Below are 15,106 nucleotides of genomic sequence, written 5' to 3' on the forward strand. Positions count from 1 at the left end.
AGCTCTTCTGTTCTTAGACTTCTGGCCCAAACCAGTCCTGCTGGCCAGAGAGCCAGAATGCTCAAAGCTACTAGCTCCAGCATTGTCCCTTAAGAGTCTTAAGTACCTGATGAGAGCTGGCTTCTCTTGAGCCATTCTTTTTCCTGCCTGCCTGTTTTCCCAGGTAGCCCTGTTGATGTAATCCAGTATAGACACACAGTAAACACCCCAATAACTAGGTCATAGTATTCATCACATATTGCAGAGCCGTTCCAAATCAGCAGAGCCAGAGCAAGATCTTTTTCATGGACTTCCAAGCAGGCATATCATGTGCAACCAGCAACGTGTCAACAGCCAAAACAAAGACAAATTACCCCATGACACCAGCAAAGATCCTTCTTTAAAACCAGTCATTACAGGAAGGGCAGGGACTTCAAGGAACTCTTTCTAAACTCAACATCACCTGTGCTTGCCTGCCGGGAAAGCTGCCAAGGCTGTTGACAGGAGACACGTTTCCCAGGCTGGTGTGTGAGATGTGCTTCTTGGGCATAGCAAAACTGTCTCATGGCGCCTACCTTGGGACTTCCTCCAGGAGTTAGTTGCTTCTCTCGCTTCAATCTGTAGGGTGTGTCACACTGAGGAAGAGCTTAGAGCAATGTATGGGCTGAAAGCTAAAGGCCCCTGCTCTGGCATCCCTTGGGGCAGGTAGGCCTGCCACCCACATAGCCCCTGGTCTGAAATCCGCCTCACTCAGCCAGAGACCCCAAAGCAAACCAATGCCAGTAAAAGTGGTCGGAAAATGCTGCTATTTTCCATTAAGAAATGTACAAGAAAATACACACTCGAGGGAGGAGATTTTTTGACTTTTGGGGGGCAGAAACTTTTCTGCTTTTTTGATGAAAACCTGGAAAATTTTGAAAGAAACAAAACTTGCGAGGGAAAAAAAAAATGTTGTTTTAAAGGCTCGATTTGATCAGAAACATTTTTTTGAATGAGAAATTTTAACCAGTTCTTAAAACATCACTAGATCCATATAAACACGGTCAGTTCCATCCCCTTGCCCTGCCGCTGCTCTGTCTGAGGCCAAGATGTTTTGATGGCATTCTGGCCAACCAGGGGTGGGTCTGAGGAACCCCTGAAGCACGATCCCAGAACCCGTTGATAGCCAAGGTCACTGGCAGATTTCCCTGCTCTGCAATCCCACCTTCACTGAGCCATTCAGAATAACTAGCAGGATTTATATGGAATTTCTCCACCGATCCTTGTCATGGGCTTATCTGTGTCTGGCACCAATGTGGCAGGTTCCTCCTGACCGCAGATGGAAATCCTAAACCCTGATCCACTTCCCATGTTATCGTTTATTTAATTATGACTCACAAACATATAGCCACATTGAAGCTTGAGCAATGTGAGGTTGCTTTGATGCTGGGAGGAAAGGATCCTAAATACCCAACGCTGTTTGTATCTCCCCGCTTGCCGACGGGCTGGTTTTCTTTACCTATTGAGGCTCAGAGACTACCGGAAAACAGCCCTGCCTGCCTGTTGAACGGGCGCTTTGCCATCGGTTTCAGTGCCCTGACAGGTTCAGGCAAAGGGGTGAAGAGGTCGTGTGCTCATCCGGCCTGGGATCGGGGAGGCCACTGCCTAATTCTGTGTAAACCACTCCTTCCCTGAGTCACCTTGAACCTGTCAGCTGACCCCTCTTTGCCTCGTCTAGCCCGGGCGGGGCTTGCCGGGGTGAACTTCAGATCCTGTCTGCCTCCAGCAAGGGGGACTGAAAAGTGACCAGGGCCTTCGTGCATCAACCCTGCCTGGTGCACCGTCACTTGCCTGGATTCCCAGCCCAGAAGGGACTGTCTGGCCGGAGCCCAGTTTCAGGCATGCACAGCTGCCCTTCACGCTGTCTTTGCAGACGCCTGGGATTCTCCCTGCCTGCCAGGGAGCTCCCTTCCCCTCCACACCCATGTTCTAGGGCCGCTAGAATCAGTCCTGACCTAAGCTAGTCATTTTCAACACAGAAAACACAGCCACCCACAACCACTGCAGCAACCCCTTGCACTGGGAAGCGGCACCTCGAACATGACCTTGGCAGCCGGGAGCAGGATTGCAGAGCGTGGGACCGGCCCTGCAGCCCTCCCACCTCCAACTTGCCCTGTGTCCTCAGTGGCTGATCTGGGGAGAGTCTGTATCCCTGGGAGCACCCCTGGGGCTTAACAAAAACCGCAAACCAAGTTGCTTCACATTGGGCTGCTAGATAGAAACAGTCTCTGATTGTTGGGGACATGGAGCGGCTGCAGGGCCCCTGAGCTGTGTGAATGCTCAGCACCTGTGCCCTGCATAGCTTGTGGCAGCTAGGGTTATTAAGGGGCCACATTCCTTCCAAGAGAGTTACACCAGGGATGGATCTGGCCTGAAATAGCCTGGCCAGGGATAGGAAGAATCTTTGAGTCTAACTTCCCACCGTGAGGTTCTCGTGCCTTCCTCTGAAACACCCGGCGCTGGCCCCTGCCTGAGACAGGCCACTGTCAGGGGCGCTGGGGTCTGATCCAGTGTAGCAGCCCCTAGGTTCCGGATCCTCAGCTGGTGTCAATTGACCCAGTGCCGCTGAAGTCAGAGATCACCACCAGGATCTGGCCACAGGATGCTAAAGCTGATGGCAAGGGAGAGGTTATCGGCTTTTCCTGCGTCTGCTAAGCCTGTTCACCCTTCCCTGTCCCAAGCTGACCAAAGACAAAGTTTATGTAGGACCTTCACAAAACCAGTGCTGTGCCCTCGAGCACCCCCCACCGGTTCTGCAGGAAATGTAAGGAGTGACTGGAATGCTCCCAGGGGCTGTGCGCTTGCGGGGGTGGAGCTACATGCTGCTCGGAGGCAGAGAGATCTGTTTATGAGACTTTGCATTTTACAACTGATTCCAACACCTCATTTCAAACATTCCTTTTCGTTATCTGGTGATAAGAACGGCAATGGACAGGTGCGTTCTGCTGCCCTGATTTGTCAGACGGCAGGAACACATTCTGCTCCCATGCACCATGTTACTGACCAGTGATAGTTTGCATTTCCATGGCAACTTTCATCCAGGGATCCGCAAGCGCTTTGCAATTTGGGGCAGGGACTGGCTTTGCAATCCGCAAGCGCTTTGCGGCTCTTTGGGGCAGGGACTGGCTTTTTTGCTCTGTGTTTGTACAGCGCCTGGCACACTGGGGTCTTGGTCCACACCTGGAACACCACGGCCGCTACTACGTGAATAAATAATACCTATTTCTAAACCAGCTGCTTCTCTGCCCTGGTCTGAGTCCCAGGATCTCCAGCCAGGGTCCCTTATGCTGACCAAGGCCAAATTGTAGCCCCACCCATCTACCTTGGATTAGCGAAATACTGGCCCCAAGTCAACGGGAGTGTTTCTGTTGGCTCCGGAGAGCACTGGCTCCAGCCCTCCGGGGACTCAGAGCTATTCTAAAGCAGTGGGATAGCAACATGGATCCTAAGCCAGGCCCTGCGCTGGAGGCAGTCCAGTGGGGGACGCCCTGGGAACGCGGTGTCAGGCCCCGGGCTACCTCCTGCTCCCCACCGTCGCTGCTGCGTGTCCCCGAGAGACTTGAATACAGATTCCTGCGTCAATGTAAGATATTGTCAGAGGTGCACACAGCAACTAGCTCACTGGGGCCCGATCCCACACTGGACCTCCGGGCCCTACTGCTGAACAAATAATATCTAAATATTCCTAATCATGCCGTGCGCCCCTGTGGAGCTGGAGACAGTTGCCCGTATACTGGATGACTGCAGCCTGTCCCCTGGAGAGCTGAACTATGCTTCTCCCGTAGGGAGCTGAATGTAGCTTCCTGCCCAGGGCACACAATCCCCTGACTGGTGCCACCAGGAAATCCTTTTATCCTGGACTTGTCCCTTCACACTCCAGACCTCGCAAGAAAAACAGGCTAAGCTCAGATCCACTGCTGCCCTCTAGCCCTCTGTGGGAGGAGACTGTCACAGCCGGGCTGTGCTGCTGGGAATCACAAGGACGCAGCTGTGCAGCTTAAAAACAGACCCCAAAAGGCCTTTTGCATTTGGGGATGAAGGGGAGACACTGGGCAGTAAATCTCCTCTGGGGTTGAGGAGACAAGTCTCCGTGCCCTGTGGGTCCCAGCTCCTGGCTGTGCCCAGCTGCTATGCCACGTGACTTGGCACATCACACACTCCCAGTTCGCACCTGTGTGCGTAAGGGGTTATTTTTACTTCCAGGCTGGCCACGGCCAGATTCTTTATCTTATTAAAACTTGTTCCAGGAAAGGGCTTTTTACATGAGGCTGCAGCTCCAGAAGGCAAGCGGAGTCTGTATAGAGTCAATACTGCATGGCATTAAGCACAGTGATCTGTGTTACATCCCCTGGTGGGGTCTCACTCTGCAAACACCCGTCACAGGAGTAACCCCACCGGGCGGCTTGGAGGAGAGGCTATGAGTGCTCCCCGAATCTGCATCGAAGGACCTCGAATCAGCTCGTGTGAGCAGTCCCATTGGATTCAAGGGCTTTACTCCTGAGAGAAAGGCTGGCTCACGTGAGTAAGGCCACGCAGAGCACTAGAGGGGGAACACAGATTCTATTGCCAGGTCTACCACTGGCCTTTGGGTCATTGCCTTGCCCTGCCTCAGTTTTCCCCGCTGGGGATCATGCTACTGACCTCTCTTGTACAGCGCTTTGAGGCCAAGGGATAAAAAGTGCTCCCGCAGAGCCCGGGGTGATTGCTCCTCGTCATAAGGGTTCCTTAGGTCAGCCCCACCCCCTGGGGAACAGGCCAAATCAAGCGCACAGTGGGAGCTCTCTGACACCATCGCACATCGAGTGTTTAATACGAGGATTAGCTAATCCCCCCCCCCCCCCAAACACACTTCTTCAGAGCCTGCAGCTTCCAATGAGAGGCTTTGTGACAAGCCAATTCCACCGCCCCCAAGTGAATAACCCACCCTAACAAACAATGACGCGTAACATGTGTCATCAGCAGGTCAGGCGCAGCCATTAGCCCAAAGGAAACTGAGGCACAGAGACGGGACAGGCCCGAGACCACCAGGAAAGCCACTGGCATAGGTGGGGGGTATAGAATGCAGGACTCTCAGCTGCCCGGCTGCAGCCAGCCCATATAATACGTGTCAGACATGGAGGGTGCATGTGACGGCAACAAATTATCTGCTGGGGACAAACCACTTTGATTGAAGGAACGGGACGTTCGAGAGTCACATTTTGTTCCCTAACGATTCTCCTTTCTGGGCCCCTCTGCAGCAAAGACACACACATAAGGGCCAAGCTCCTCAGCTGGAGGAAATCCAGATAGCTCTCCTGACACCAGCTGAGCCGCGCTGATTTGCACCACCTCAGGATTTGGCCCCAGGCCCTGATGAAAGTCCTGTTACGCCACTGTTTGACGGGACCTCTGGGTTACTGCCAGTCCTGGTGGTTTCTGCCCCAGCGAGGTTAAGGAAGGAAAAGGAGTGGGGGCATTCAGACCTGCAAGTCAACATCAGTTCAATTCTACCTTAAATGGTCCGTGTTTTTCCTTCTGACTATTCCTCCTTAAAACCTGGGGGCTGAGGGCTTCTGTGAAAGGGCAGGGCTGGAGGAGGCAGAAACACAGCCCACTTGGAGCCAGGGGAGAGTTTTTCTTCAACAAACATTGTCTTTCAGTGCAAACTGAATTCACAGCCCTACTCAGCTGTTAGCCAGAGCTCAGGCCCCTCCGCCTGATGACCCAAAAGCTGCAAGGGTTTCGAGCTGGGATCTCATCGCAGCAAAGGAGCACCAGGCAGTAACCTTTGCTGGGAGTTCCCTGAAAGGTGCTTTTCAAGGTATCAATACACTGGCGGGGAAAATCAGCAAATGCTCCCTGGTCTTGACACGCATCAGGTCAATTTCTCCTGTCCGAGACCGTGACCCTCCCCTCCAGCCAGTGAGCGAGGTCTCGGCGCGTGGCAAGGAAGAGGAAATCCAGCCTCCTCCAAGGGCCTGGCGAGGCTGCCAGGCCAAGAACCGATCGCCCCTGGAGGTTTTGCCAGGCAAATTCCAGCTTCACAGCACAAAGTCATCTGACCGGCTTCGAGGCCAGCTCAGCTCCAGGACCAACCCCTCCCCTCCCCAAGAGAAAGGAGTAAATAAAAACCAGGCAACCAGGGAATTGTCCCCCAAGACACAAAGGCACCATGCCGAGGGGGTTGCACAAAACAGAAGCTGCTTTAATTGAAACCAACACTGCAAAAAAAGAGCGGGAGGAAGGGGGGTGACCTGGGGTCTGTCATGCTGAGTGCAATTATGCAGCCGGCTGGGGACAGCCCCCTGTGCAGCACCTCGGCCTGGAGCAGGCTGCCGTGGCCCCCTGCTCGCCGATCACCCCATGGGTGGTGCAGCAGGGAGCTGAGCCAGCACACAGGTGGTTGTAACACCCCGACTCTGCAGCCACCCAGCCTCCTGCCGCGGTGCAAGTCACGCACCGGTGAAGAGCCCCCTCCCGCTCCGTGCACTGGGCCCCACGCAGGCTCCCGGCCGCGGCCCGAGCTTGAGGCCATCCCTTGTGACACAGGCCTGGGAAGCGCTGGCCATGCAGGGAGCCGCCCGGGCTGCCCTGGCACAAACAGGCACTGGGAGCAGGGTAACCTGGAGTCACTTTTGGGACTGCAGAAGGCAAAGGGCACTGACCCCTCCCCAGAGGCCAGGGGGATGCACGAGCCGGGGCGGTCGCTTGTGCATTGCCCCCCTTTGAAACGATCCTGTCTAGGGCCTCTCTGGGATTTGCACAACAATTAGGAGGGGTCCCCCTCTGGCGTAAATGCACTTGTTTGCACGGGGCCCTGACCTAGCTGCAGTGACCACATAGTGTATGAATGCCTTGGGACCATGTCTACACTCTGGGTGCTCCAGCCCCTACTGCAGGCTGTCCAGGCGTCCTTGTAGGATCTCCCTTGCAGCCCGTGCAAGGCTTTCCCTTTCCTCCTTCCCAAGGACGCGGGGACCCGCCCTGCTTTGGTGCAGTCTAACGCCTGCGGAGGTGGCGGGTGAGAGCTTTCCAGCAGCCTCCCCCTTGCTCTGCATTGCAGGAGCTGCCAGGCGGAGGGAATATAGGCTGGACTCCTGTTACTGGCTGTTCCTCCTAACCCACTGCCTGCCTTGGGAGACAGCCCACATTCCTGCCTGCCGGATGCAGCAGCCTCAGAGCAGCGTCACCAGAAATTCTGGCAAACTAGAGCCCGGCTTTTGCAAAGCCTCAATTCCCGGGGTTCCCGGTGGCGTTCCAGGGAAGGGGGCTAGCCCTGGCTCAGACTCAAGCGTGTGGGTCGGTCTTTGCAGGATCGGGGCCCAGGTCGTTCCCCATCCACGCTGCTCCCAAGGCATGTCGCAGTCCCCCCCATTTCGAAAGCAGATCACGGAGGAAACAGCTTCTGCATTTGGGTCTCCTGCTAGATTGCAAAAGGGTCGGGCTGGTGGTTTGGGGAACTGCTCAGATATAGCTGCACCGTGCAAGTCCCAGTGGAGACGTCCTGCACAGGGGTAAAAACCACTGGCCCTGGGGTAAAGCCCATGTTTGTAAGTGTTTGAACAAGGGGCTGGCGCTGGGGTCCTCGCTCCGGTGCAGAGAAATCCAGGGCCTGCTTCGCCGCTGGCTTGCACAAACATTTGACATGTATGGAAAGGAACCTTATGTGGCTTCGGAGTGTACAAAAATGTGGAAAAGCTTTTATCGGTGCGGGCACGGTCGGTGCCCTTGCACTCTGCTTGTCACTGTTCCCGCATGGACAAACTCCTGGCAGGCTTTGGGGGGGAGGGGAGCCTGAGCCACTGTGGGCTGGCGGGCGGGGGTGTAGTTTATAAAATCCTGTCCTCAGGTTTTTGTGTCAGTTTTTGGGCTTTTCTCTGTAGTTTTGTGGTTTCTAGATGTGGCTCAGATCCATGCTCAGGACGCTCTCGGGAGCTTTGGTGGATTCCTGAAAGCCCCCAGCTCCTGGAGTCATGGGCACAGGGACGAACGGCAGCAGCCCTGCCAGCCTACGTTTCCAGCCCCTGGGCTTGCAGCAGCAAGTGAGAGACACGGCCCTGAGCCCGGAAGGCGAGTGCGCGGAACGCCCCCACGGACGATTTCTGGTCTCAGGGTTCTGGGGGCTCGACTCAGGATTTCTGAACCCTTGGGGTGGGCAATGCTGCCCCGGGGTTACACTGATCCCTGCTGGAGGCCCCTTCTCACCCTTCCGCCAGGCTGCCCCTGGGCCTGCACGCTGCCCTGCCTCCCTATACATCCTTCATTCCCTCTTGACTTGCCCTGATGCCAGCTGATAACGGCTGGGTGGGGGAAGGACTTTGCCTGTTTATCCTCTTTATCTGGCCTGCACCTTCCCTCCCCCAGCCTTCCCGATTGATTGTCACCTGCTTTAATTCGATTGCAAACCCGTGGGGCAGAGACGGGGTCTCTTGTTCTCTGTTAGTACAAGGGGCCTGGATGGGGCGGGAGCTCGGACCAGAATAGACCATGCTGAAAGACTTCATTTGGCACCTGGAGCCCCGACTCTACAGTGATGGCCAGAACCGGGCTCAGGTTCGGGGTGTCCCGCACCCCACATGCCCCCGACCTACTGAGCGCTTTGGGAAACCTCCCACGGCACCCAGGGTGTTACCCTGGGGATGGATTTGGGCCCAACTTTCTCCCCCGCTGTCCGACTAACGCACTGGATGTGTTGGGTCCCTGAGGGTGATTGACAGATGCCGCTCTCCTCCTGGGAACCCCTGTGTGCGCTTCAGGATTGGGCCCCGCTGGCCGAAACAGACGCCCAGGGCCGCGCCCGCGGGCACCAGGGAGGGACCGAGCTCCCTGCACGTTCCCATCAGGATGGGGCTTGTTGTTGTTTGTTCCTTTTCGCTCCTAAGGCCGAGGGATCTGGGCAAACCCGGAGCAGCGGCCGTGCTGGCACGGAGGCCGGGCATGTGCTCCTGGGAGTTGGCTCTGCTCCTCTGACCCAGCCTAGGGCTTGTGTTTTCCTCGCCAGCCCACGTGAGCCCAGGCGCTACCCTCCCCTTCTCCTCCTGGTGTTTTCAGCCGCTCCCTCTGAGCGCTGTTTGTGGCGCCTGCATCACGTGGCCCAGGCATGTGAGGGCTGCTCCATTTTTAGCCACAACAACTTCCCTGCTAAACATCCCTGCTGCAGAGACATGTGCAGGGCTGGGAGAGGAGGCCAGGCACGTGGGCCTGCAGGAGCTGGGTGCTGGGTGTGCTCGCTGGCCGCCCGCAGGAAACTCCTCTCGCCGAGCAAAACACGCGGGCGCTGGTCCCTGCGGAGCAGGGCAGCCCTGTCAATAAGGCTCGGCTCAGTGCAGCCTCTTGGAGACAGTTTGCTGCAATGGAGATTTCAGCTCCGGGCTGCCAGGCGCAGAGGGAAGCGGGGAGGGGGAATTTGGCTCGGGAAGCTCTCTGCTGCAGAGGGATTGCAGTCCAGCCAAGCTGGGAGCTTTCCTTCCGCAGCGCAGTGCAAACACGGCTGCTGAGACAGGCAAAGGCTGGGGGCTGCCACCTTTTGGGGGAACAGCACGCAGGGCAGGTTAGCTGCTGTGATCGTTGGTGTCATGATCCCATGGACTGCCCAGGGCCCCCCACCAGATCAAAGCAGTTCTGTGAGACGACAGCACATCCTCCTTTCAATAGGAATTCATTATTTCTTTGTGCTGGGAAATGCATCGAGATCCTTCTGCCCAGCGTGAGACAGCTCCTGCCCCAGAAAGCTAATAACTTAGACAGTCAGACCCAGCCAGGAAGACTGACTCATGAGCACTTTGCTAATACCTGGGCATAGTATCCATCCATCTGCCCCCCCACTCCCAGACACATCGACCGATAGATTCAGAGATTCCCAGGCCCTACAGATGGGACCGCTGTGGTCCCTGAGTCTGACCTCCGGGGTCGCCAGGCCAGAGACCTGCCCCAAAGCAACTCCCAGGGCAGATCTTCTAGAAAAACTTCCCGTCTGGATTCCCAAATTGCCGGGAATGGAGAAACCAGCACGAGCTCAGGCAACGGTTCCGCTTGCTCTGTCTTTTCAAAGGCTCGGCACCCACCCTCCGGGCCGGGATCCCCCAAATGCTCAGTTCAGTGGGCGCATGTTGAGTGCCCATCACCTTAGCATCCAGGCTCCAGATACCGACTTCAGTCTCGCCTGTGGGGACTTTCCTCTCCTCTGTTGTTCGGTTCTGCTGCTCTTGCTCTGATCCTTTCATTCCTTCCTCCAGGCCTTGGAACGAAGCGAATGTCATGCGGGCGAAGGGGCCAGGCAGGGGGTCCCCCTGGAGCGTCTGTGTGCCCAGAACAGGGATGGCGCAGCTACGGCAGGACTGGCAGCTCCTGTAGCCTGCTCCTGCCATCCCTAGGGGGACCCCACTCGAGCCGAGGACAACTGAGTCCGTTTGGCCCAGAGGTCAGTGCACCGAGCCTGAACACCCTCACTTCCCGCGAGCTGTGAAACAGCCAGCTTTGAACCAGTGACCTAGAAGGGACATGCAGCTCAGTCCCATGACAGTCCGGCATGCATCACGACATGAAGCAATGAGGGACAGTGCAGTCCTCTCCCCTTACCACTAGGCCTGACTCCTTCCCTGGGCAGGGTGTAGAACCCAGGAGTTCTGGCTCCCCGGCCCGGGCGCTGACCACTACCACACACTGTACAGCCATCGCAGCAGCCCCTCCGTGGCTGGAGCTAAGCGCCACCGGCATCCCACTCAGCTGTCGGCCCACGGAGCGATGGGCTGATTTTTCACCCAAGCTGCCGGTCTGCCCCACGGCTCCTCCCTGCGCCGCTGGCCCCAGCCCTGCTGCTCTGTGCCTGAGGGAGGGTCACCGCACACTGGCATGCCCCCGGGCAGAGCTACTCTGAGATAGCGCGTAGAGAGGCAGCACCCTGCTGGCACTAGGCAGCCTGGCACAGGAGAGACCCGCCCGAGGTTGCAGTGACCCCTGCCAGGTGACCCACTGGACTGCACATGGGTTTCACTGGCAGACCCCTGAGGGTGAGGGGGATTAATTATCCCAGCCATTCCCCCATCTGCCCACATGCCTGTTGTAACAGGCTCGGTCCATTGGCACAGCTGGAAATTTACCAGCCCAGGTGACTCCCAGAGATCTGAGCTGCGGGCACAGGCCGGGCAAAGGCAGCCAAGGATCAGCACCATCCTCACACTGGTGCTGCCCAGTTGAGATGCCCCCGGCCACCCCTGCGAGGGAGCGTTGGGACCAGAGGCTGAGTGGGACATGGGTGGGGCAGAGCCTGGGGGGTTCACGCGACAGATCGGGGCAGAGCACCGCGGCAGCTGGACCCTCGCTCTGGGCTGTGCACATGCGCAGGTTGCCGGGGCTGGAGGGCGCCTCCCACTGGCTGCTGCTCTCCAGTGCCATGAGGGTCTCACCGGGAAGCCCCCCAGGGTCCGAGGGCACCTCGGACACAAGTTTAACCTGCTGCCAGCCAGGCTAAAGGGATCCTTGTGGGGATCCCAGCTCGGCAGGGCAATGTGCTTCCCCACCAGCGTCCCGCCGTGTCGGGGCCGGTTCCTGCACCCCTTGCCCTGACCCTGCACCGGGTGCCAAACCTGGCGCCTGTGGGTCAGCGTCTTCCCCAGGGGTAAAGGAGCCCACGGGGGAAGATCAGGGCCCCTGGAGACAGCTGAATGCAGCCAGCTCTTCCCACACCACCGGCCTGCCCCATCCTGGCTGCTGCTGAGCTTTGGAGCCACCGAGCGGCCAAATATCGAAACTGCCGCTGTAGCAGGAGCCTTTATCAGCAGCCGCAGAGAGCAGGCTGGGGATGGGGCCTGCTGATGGCTCCAGCAGCATCTGGGGTGTCTGGGCTGCGAACGTCTCTGAGCCCCCTGCAAGGGGGCCTTGGGCCCCTCTCCCTCCAGCAGCCTGGCTCTCCCCAGCCCTCACTCCGCCGCTGGCTCCCTGGGCCAGCCATGGTGCTGCAGGGATCCCGCCAGAGCACAGACCCGTCCCACAGCAATGGGAGGGGGGCCCCGTCCCGCGGGTTAATCCCCTTCTCTGAGGCGGTAGCGAGGACGACAGGAGAATCCCTCTGGCATCCTGGCTGTGTCTGCCCCGGGGGGGGTCAGTCGACCTATCTACAGCGCTCGGGCCATGAAATGTGTCACAGCCCTGGGCGACGTAGCTGAGTCGATCTCATTGTTAAGTGTGGACCAGGCCTGTGTGTCTTTGGGTGAGTCACTTGGCCTCTCTGTGCCTCAGTTTCCCCCCGCCTGGCAGAACTGATGACCCTGCTGAGAGGGTGGGAGGCTGCATTTGGGAACGTTCCCAAAGTACACAGAGCCCCTGTGATGGGAGGTGCTGGGGGACGGCTGCAGTTGGGACATGCTGAATGCCTGCGGCTCCCAGGGACTAGAAAGGTGGGCTTGGGCCAAAGCCCTGGACTGGGACCCAGGGAGCCTGCCGGCCCATCGCCCTGCACCTCATCCTGTCATCCACGGCCCTGCAGATTGACCTGGCAGCATCTCACAGCCCTTTGCTCTGGTGCAGGGCGTTGGGGAACCAGCCGGGCCAAGAGGCCTGGGTGCAGTTCCTGGCTCTCCCTGACCCTGCCTGATCACTGGGCAAGTCGGGACTTCTCTAGCCCAGCCCCAAAATGGCAAGAATGATCCTTCCTTTGTCCCAACCTACTTGGGCTGTGAGCTCTCGCTGCAGCACCCAGCACAACGGGGCTTCAATGTCAGTAGCTGCCGAGAATCAGGTCCTTTTACTTAACTGCCCAGAACATCTCCAGAGATTGGGCTGTTGTTCCCAGGCATGTCCCAGGTTTGCCTGCCAAGAACTTCCAGTGGCTTATTCCATGGAAACCCCCTGGCTGTTAGGCAGGCGGCACTGGTGGATGGGATTTACCTGCAGTAAGAGAGGCCAGTGGGAACTAATTAGCAGATTAATAGCTGTGTAAGGCTGACGGGCCCATTCTGATCAGCTCATCTGACCTCCTGCATAGCCCGCGCCATCAACTTTCCCCCAGGATCACTGCAGCAAGCCCATCTCTTGTTTGGGCTGGACCATGACTGCAGTCTCGAATCAATGACTCCAGGAGCTGGAAACCCCACCATGTCCCTGGCCGATTCATTCCCCTTGCTATTAAAAATGGGCACCTCATTTCTGATCTTGCTTTAGCTGCCAGCCGCAGGAAGTCTGGCGGCCTTGGTCTGCTCCATGAGAGAGTCCTTCCCTCTATGAACTCTCTTTCCTGGGTCGCTTCTTACACAGCGCGCTCAGGTCACTCCTGAACCTTCTCTTGCATAAACCGAATAGCCTGAGCAACTGGCTTTGTTACTGTTATGATCGGACCAAATTCTCTGCTGGCATAGCTGTTGACTTCAGTGGGTTACACAAGCAGGGAATTTCACCCGTTATTACTGGGGTCGATGCCTATGTAGCGTTGTTAACACCCACCTCCCATGAGATTGGGTGGCTCCTTTTCCCGTTGAGCTGCTCGTTCAGCTCCCCACGAGGGGAGGCAGGGTGTGGGTGTTCAGTGCCCTGCGTGAAATGAGTTTGGCAGGCCTCAGCGGGGTTCCCAGTGGGGTTAGGCCTCCCTGGCCCTATTCATTCAGCAGAGGGGCCAAGAGTTGAGGCTGAACTTTTCTCCAATCCCTGGGGGCGCAGGGTCTCTCCAGGTCAAGGTTGGGGGTGAGCAATGCCTGACTTATTCCTGTCTTGGCTTTAAGCTGACTAGTCCTCTGGCTGCAGGGAGTCAAGTAACCGCGTGGCTTAAGGGAGCACCACCCCTGTGCCTGGAGCGTGAGTCCTGCTCTTTGAGCGAGAAACTATTTGGGGTTTGTACAGCACCTAGCACACTGGGGTCCTGATCCACGAGGGGAGCTGCTGGGCACTAGGGTAATACAATGACAGTCATACTAAGACTCTCAGCCTGTGTTCTGTTGGGGGGAGGCTGCCCCCCGTCATGTACAATAATCAACAGGAGCATTATCAGGCCAAATTCTGCTTTCTCCTTACACCAGGGAACGTCCATATCAGGCTGGGGAGGGGGCCATGACTCTGGGTTTCCCTGCTGTAAATGGGCATCGTGGGGGCCCAGCCGAGCTGTGCACGGAAGTTCTGTTCTGTGGGTTAGGGAAGATGCCGTTTGGCACAGATAGTTCAGTTTGGTGCCTGGCTGCGGGCCCATGCCAGGGCGGCAGGACTGGGGGTGGGGGCAGAGCAAGAGATCAGTGGCCTCTGCAGCTCTCTTTCCCCCAGGGCAGGCACTGTCTTCGCTTGTTACATAACCCATCCATGGCTAATTAAGAAGCTCTGTCTGAGACGCTTGGGAGAAAATCCAGCGAGGCTCTTTTGACGCCTGTTGGTTTGAATGTTTTGGGATTTTTTTTTCTTTCTCCTCCCTGAGTTTCTTGCGTCACCCCCGAAGGAGGGGGCTGGAGCAGGCAGCCGCCCCCATGGCCCCGCAGGGCACTGCCGGCTTGGGGAGCCCTGACACAGGCCTGGAAAGACAAAACAAAGTCACGAGGTGCCGCCCAGCGGACACTGCTGGGAGGGGCCTGTGGGATCAGGGCAGACAGGCTCAGGGCTGCTTTTGATCTCAGTTACACTGGAGTAAATCTGGAGGGTTTTTACTTTATGTTTGGACAGAGGTACATAGGCTACATGGCCATAATAGAGCAGGATCTGGCCCTTCCGCTGGAAAGCAGGGGCGGCTGCTTTGTTGTAGTCAGGTCAGTAGCTGAGGGCGGCTGGAAGGGGCTGGACGGGTGGCCCTGGAGATTAACTGTCTGTGTGTTTCCAGGGCAGGGACGGGTCTCGATACTTAGATGGTGCTTTTAGGGGCACAGTTGCTCTCTGCCTCTTGCCCCCGGTGGGTTAGATGACTATGTAATGTAATTGTAGAGATGTGAGGAAACTGAGGCACAGAGCAGGGCAGTGACTTCACAGTGAGTCAGACGTGGAGCTGGATACGGCACCCAGGAGCCCTGACTCCTGGCCCTATGCTTGGGCTGGATCTCTTGCTAGCTGGAGCAATTGATTCAGAGAGGCTGTGGCTTTTTTATACATTTGCTGTAAATCTGGTATTTTTTGTGCCCTGATCACAGTTGTTTAATAGCGAAAG

Source organism: Lepidochelys kempii, chromosome 27, assembly GCF_965140285.1.
Source record: "Lepidochelys kempii isolate rLepKem1 chromosome 27, rLepKem1.hap1, whole genome shotgun sequence".
NCBI classification, from domain to species: domain Eukaryota; kingdom Metazoa; phylum Chordata; order Testudines; family Cheloniidae; genus Lepidochelys; species Lepidochelys kempii.